The sequence below is a fragment of the Ambystoma mexicanum genome, unplaced genomic scaffold (genome assembly GCF_040938575.1).
Source record: "Ambystoma mexicanum isolate Mex_15411 unplaced genomic scaffold, UKY_AmexF1_1 Mex_scaf20, whole genome shotgun sequence".
Taxonomy (NCBI): Eukaryota; Metazoa; Chordata; class Amphibia; order Caudata; family Ambystomatidae; genus Ambystoma; species Ambystoma mexicanum.
In genome coordinates this window covers 674,501-679,988 of record NW_027182434.1, presented here as the reverse complement: position 1 = coordinate 679,988, position 5,488 = coordinate 674,501, and the positions used below count along the sequence as shown (strand labels likewise).

The 5,488-nt window shown below is 51.1% G+C and overlaps 1 non-coding gene across 1 annotated transcript; it reads left to right on the top strand.

Annotated features, from left to right (window-relative positions):
* The first annotated feature begins 421 nt into the window (after nt 1-421).
* On the top strand, nt 422-493 carry TRNAD-GUC (transfer RNA aspartic acid (anticodon GUC)). Its single transcript has one exon. It is a non-coding gene; the product is annotated as a tRNA-Asp (tRNA).
* Nucleotides 494-5,488: the final 4,995 nt, after the last annotated feature.

Genomic DNA, 5,488 nt, shown 5'->3' with positions numbered 1-5,488 from the left:
GCAGAGGAGGGGAGACCATGAGGCAAGGTGGGAGATGGGGGCAAGAAGTGAGAAAAAAACTAATCGCAAGCTAGGGCAGGATTCGGAAAGTGAAGCCGAAAAGGGGCTTAGCATGCAGCCCAGGGGTTTCTTTGACTGTCCTAAGCCCACAGGGACTTTGCCGTCCTCAGCTCATGAGACTTGAGATGGGTAGCTTGATTTGCTGAGGAAATGCGGGATGACAGATTCAACTCTGGAGTCAAACATAGCCCGGAACTATCGCCTTAAACTGAGTTTTAAGCCTGGTGCCGATAAAAAGAAAGAAATTAGCCTTAGATCGGGCAAGCCGTTTGACGGGGGAAAATGAGACCCCCTAGGCCATCTAGGTGGTCGCTGGATGCTGTGCAGACATCAGCAGCTGTTCATTTCATGCCCTCACGTCTCCTCGTTAGTATAGTGGTCAGTATCCCCGCCTGTCACGCGGGAGACCGGGGTTCAATTCCCCGACGGGGAGGTTAAACCTTTTCTGGATTTTTTTTAGTTCTTGACAAATATTCTTGAAGATTAGGCTGAGTCAAGTAGGGAATGGGTGCCAAGAACTGACTCTTTAAGAAAAAAGCACCGGCAACGCTAGTCATCGTACAATATTTGTGCACAATTGCTTACATTAGGCGGCCGGTCCACTTTATTGAGTCCCCCTCAGCACCATTTAGTGCTCCTGTTGTCTGCGAAGTCCAAATTGTAACCCTGAATCAGTTCCTCTTCTGACCCTTTGTATCATGTTACATGACGAGTAATGATCACCTGTTAGCTTTATCCCTAATTATAACTCTCACTCTTTCCCTGCATCTAACCCTAGCTCTAATCCCATCATTAACCTCGGTCCGGGCACACGCGTGAACCCTTACTCTCATCTCAGCCTCTCCTGGTGATACAACACACCTGGGATCGTTTGCTCCCTGTGGGCTGTGGGAAATTTGCTACCAGCACGCCCTGGAAGTGGGGCTCATTCCGCTGCAACGGGAGGTCTTCCCAGGACGCGTCACAGCTCAACGCAAGAGCTCCTGGGTTTCGAAGGCTCTTGCAGCAAGCCTTCACAAAGCAGCAGGGAGCGCCGTTCCAGATGGGAAACTTGAGACTGGATGTCCAGAAAAGCAAGACGTCAGAAGCGAAACCTTTTTCCTGCAGGGTGTGGCATACCATCCGCTTGCTCATTGCGACAGAGCTGGCACTAATGAAGGAAGAGGTCAACGTTACGTTCTTCTTTAAAATGCAAGGCCAGGAAAAGTGGCAGCGGTGGGATTTGAACCCACGCCTCCGAAGAGACTGGAGCCTTAATCCAGCACCTTAGACCGCTCGGCCACGCTACCTCCCTGCTAGTCGCCGAAAGCGGAACTTGACCCGTTGCCCGGCCCGCTTTAGTGCTTTGCCTTTTCTCCTTGGAAAGTCTGGAGACAGGCAGTGGAAGGGCAGGCAAACTGTCAGGTGCGCAGAGGAGGGGAGACCATGAGGCAAGGTGGGAGTTGGGGGCAAGAAGTGAGAAAAAAACTAATCGCAAGCTAGGGCAGGATTCGGAAAGTGAAGCCGAAAAGGGGCTTAGCATGCAGCCCAGGGGTTTCTTTGACTGTCCTAAGCCCACAGGGACTTTGCCGTCCTCAGCTCATGAGACTTGAGATGGGTAGCTTGATTTGCTGAGGAAATGCGGGATGACAGATTCAACTCTGGAGTCAAACATAGCCCGGAACTATCGCCTTAAACTGAGTTTTAAGCCTGGTGCCGATAAAAAGAAAGAAATTAGCCTTAGATCGGGCAAGCCGTTTGACGGGGGAAAATGAGACCCCCTAGGCCATCTAGGTGGTCGCTGGATGCTGTGCAGACATCAGCAGCTGTTCATTTCATGCCCTCACGTCTCCTCGTTAGTATAGTGGTCAGTATCCCCGCCTGTCACGCGGGAGACCGGGGAGGTTAAACCTTTTCTGGATTTTTTTTAGTTCTTGACAAATATTCTTGAAGATTAGGCTGAGTCAAGTAGGGAATGGGTGCCAAGAACTGACTCTTTAAGAAAAAAGCACCGGCAACGCTAGTCATCGTACAATATTTGTGCACAATTGCTTACATTAGGCGGCCGGTCCACTTTATTGAGTCCCCCTCAGCACCATTTAGTGCTCCTGTTGTCTGCGAAGTCCAAATTGTAACCCTGAATCAGTTCCTCTTCTGACCCTTTGTATCATGTTACATGACGAGTAATGATCACCTGTTAGCTTTATCCCTAATTATAACTCTCACTCTTTCCCTGCATCTAACCCTAGCTCTAATCCCATCATTAACCTCGGTCCGGGCACACGCGTGAACCCTTACTCTCATCTCAGCCTCTCCTGGTGATACATCACACCTGGGATCGTTTGCTCCCTGTGGGCTGTGGGAAATTTGCTACCAGCACGCCCTGGAAGTGGGGCTCATTCCGCTGCAACGGGAGGTCTTCCCAGGACGCGTCACAGCTCAACGCAAGAGCTCCTGGGTTTCGAAGGCTCTTGCAGCAAGCCTTCACAAAGCAGCAGGGAGCGCCGTTCCAGATGGGAAACTTGAGACTGGATGTCCAGAAAAGCAAGACGTCAGAAGCGAAACCTTTTTCCTGCAGGGTGTGGCATACCATCCGCTTGCTCATTGCGACAGAGCTGGCACTAATGAAGGAAGAGGTCAACGTTACGTTCTTCTTTAAAATGCAAGGCCAGGAAAAGTGGCAGCGGTGGGATTTGAACCCACGCCTCCGAAGAGACTGGAGCCTTAATCCAGCACCTTAGACCGCTCGGCCACGCTACCTCCCTGCTAGTCGCCGAAAGCGGAACTTGACCCGTTGCCCGGCCCGCTTTAGTGCTTTGCCTTTTCTCCTTGGAAAGTCTGGAGACAGGCAGTGGAAGGGCAGGCAAACTGTCAGGTGCGCAGAGGAGGGGAGACCATGAGGCAAGGTGGGAGTTGGGGGCAAGAAGTGAGAAAAAAACTAATCGCAAGCTAGGGCAGGATTCGGAAAGTGAAGCCGAAAAGGGGCTTAGCATGCAGCCCAGGGGTTTCTTTGACTGTCCTAAGCCCACAGGGACTTTGCCGTCCTCAGCTCATGAGACTTGAGATGGGTAGCTTGATTTGCTGAGGAAATGCGGGATGACAGATTCAACTCTGGAGTCAAACATAGCCCGGAACTATCGCCTTAAACTGAGTTTTAAGCCTGGTGCCGATAAAAAGAAAGAAATTAGCCTTAGATCGGGCAAGCCGTTTGACGGGGGAAAATGAGACCCCCTAGGCCATCTAGGTGGTCGCTGGATGCTGTGCAGACATCAGCAGCTGTTCATTTCATGCCCTCACGTCTCCTCGTTAGTATAGTGGTCAGTATCCCCGCCTGTCACGCGGGAGACCGGCCCCGACGGGGAGGTTAAACCTTTTCTGGATTTTTTTTAGTTCTTGACAAATATTCTTGAAGATTAGGCTGAGTCAAGTAGGGAATGGGTGCCAAGAACTGACTCTTTAAGAAAAAAGCACCGGCAACGCTAGTCATCGTACAATATTTGTGCACAATTGCTTACATTAGGCGGCCGGTCCACTTTATTGAGTCCCCCTCAGCACCATTTAGTGCTCCTGTTGTCTGCGAAGTCCAAATTGTAACCCTGAATCAGTTCCTCTTCTGACCCTTTGTATCATGTTACATGACGAGTAATGATCACCTGTTAGCTTTATCCCTAATTATAACTCTCACTCTTTCCCTGCATCTAACCCTAGCTCTAATCCCATCATTAACCTCGGTCCGGGCACACGCGTGAACCCTTACTCTCATCTCAGCCTCTCCTGGTGATACATCACACCTGGGATCGTTTGCTCCCTGTGGGCTGTGGGAAATTTGCTACCAGCACGCCCTGGAAGTGGGGCTCATTCCGCTGCAACGGGAGGTCTTCCCAGGACGCGTCACAGCTCAACGCAAGAGCTCCTGGGTTTCGAAGGCTCTTGCAGCAAGTCTTCACAAAGCAGCAGGGAGCGCCGTTCCAGATGGGAAACTTGAGACTGGATGTCCAGAAAAGCAAGACGTCAGAAGCGAAACCTTTTTCCTGCAGGGTGTGGCATACCATCCGCTTGCTCATTGCGACAGAGGTGGCACTAATGAAGGAAGAGGTCAACGTTACGTTCTTCTTTAAAATGCAAGGCCAGGAAAAGTGGCAGCGGTGGGATTTGAACCCACGCCTCCGAAGAGACTGGAGCCTTAATCCAGCGCCTTAGACCGCTCGGCCACGCTACCTCCCTGCTAGTCGCCGAAAGCGGAACTTGACCCGTTGCCCGGCCCGCTTTAGTGCTTTGCCTTTTCTCCTTGGAAAGTCTGGAGACAGGCAGTGGAAGGGCAGGCAAACTGTCAGGTGCGCAGAGGAGGGGAGACCATGAGGCAAGGTGGGAGATGGGGGCAAGAAGTGAGAAAAAAACTAATCGCAAGCTAGGGCAGGATTCGGAAAGTGAAGCCGAAAAGGGGCTTAGCATGCAGCCCAGGGGTTTCTTTGACTGTCCTAAGCCCACAGGGACTTTGCCGTCCTCAGCTCATGAGACTTGAGATGGGTAGCTTGATTTGCTGAGGAAATGCGGGATGACAGATTCAACTCTGGAGTCAAACATAGCCCGGAACTATCGCCTTAAACTGAGTTTTAAGCCTGGTGCCGATAAAAAGAAAGAAATTAGCCTTAGATCGGGCAAGCCGTTTGACGGGGGAAAATGAGACCCCCTAGGCCATCTAGGTGGTCGCTGGATGCTGTGCAGACATCAGCAGCTGTTCATTTCATGCCCTCACGTCTCCTCGTTAGTATAGTGGTCAGTATCCCCGCCTGTCACGCGGGAGACCGGCCCCGACGGGGAGGTTAAACCTTTTCTGGATTTTTTTTAGTTCTTGACAAATATTCTTGAAGATTAGGCTGAGTCAAGTAGGGAATGGGTGCCAAGAACTGACTCTTTAAGAAAAAAGCACCGGCAACGCTAGTCATCGTACAATATTTGTGCACAATTGCTTACATTAGGCGGCCGGTCCACTTTATTGAGTCCCCCTCAGCACCATTTAGTGCTCCTGTTGTCTGCGAAGTCCAAATTGTAACCCTGAATCAGTTCCTCTTCTGACCCTTTGTATCATGTTACATGACGAGTAATGATCACCTGTTAGCTTTATCCCTAATTATAACTCTCACTCTTTCCCTGCATCTAACCCTAGCTCTAATCCCATCATTAACCTCGGTCCGGGCACACGCGTGAACCCTTACTCTCATCTCAGCCTCTCCTGGTGATACATCACACCTGGGATCGTTTGCTCCCTGTGGGCTGTGGGAAATTTGCTACCAGCACGCCCTGGAAGTGGGGCTCATTCCGCTGCAACGGGAGGTCTTCCCAGGACGCGTCACAGCTCAACGCAAGAGCTCCTGGGTTTCGAAGGCTCTTGCAGCAAGTCTTCACAAAGCAGCAGGGAGCGCCGTTCCAGATGGGAAACTTGAGACTG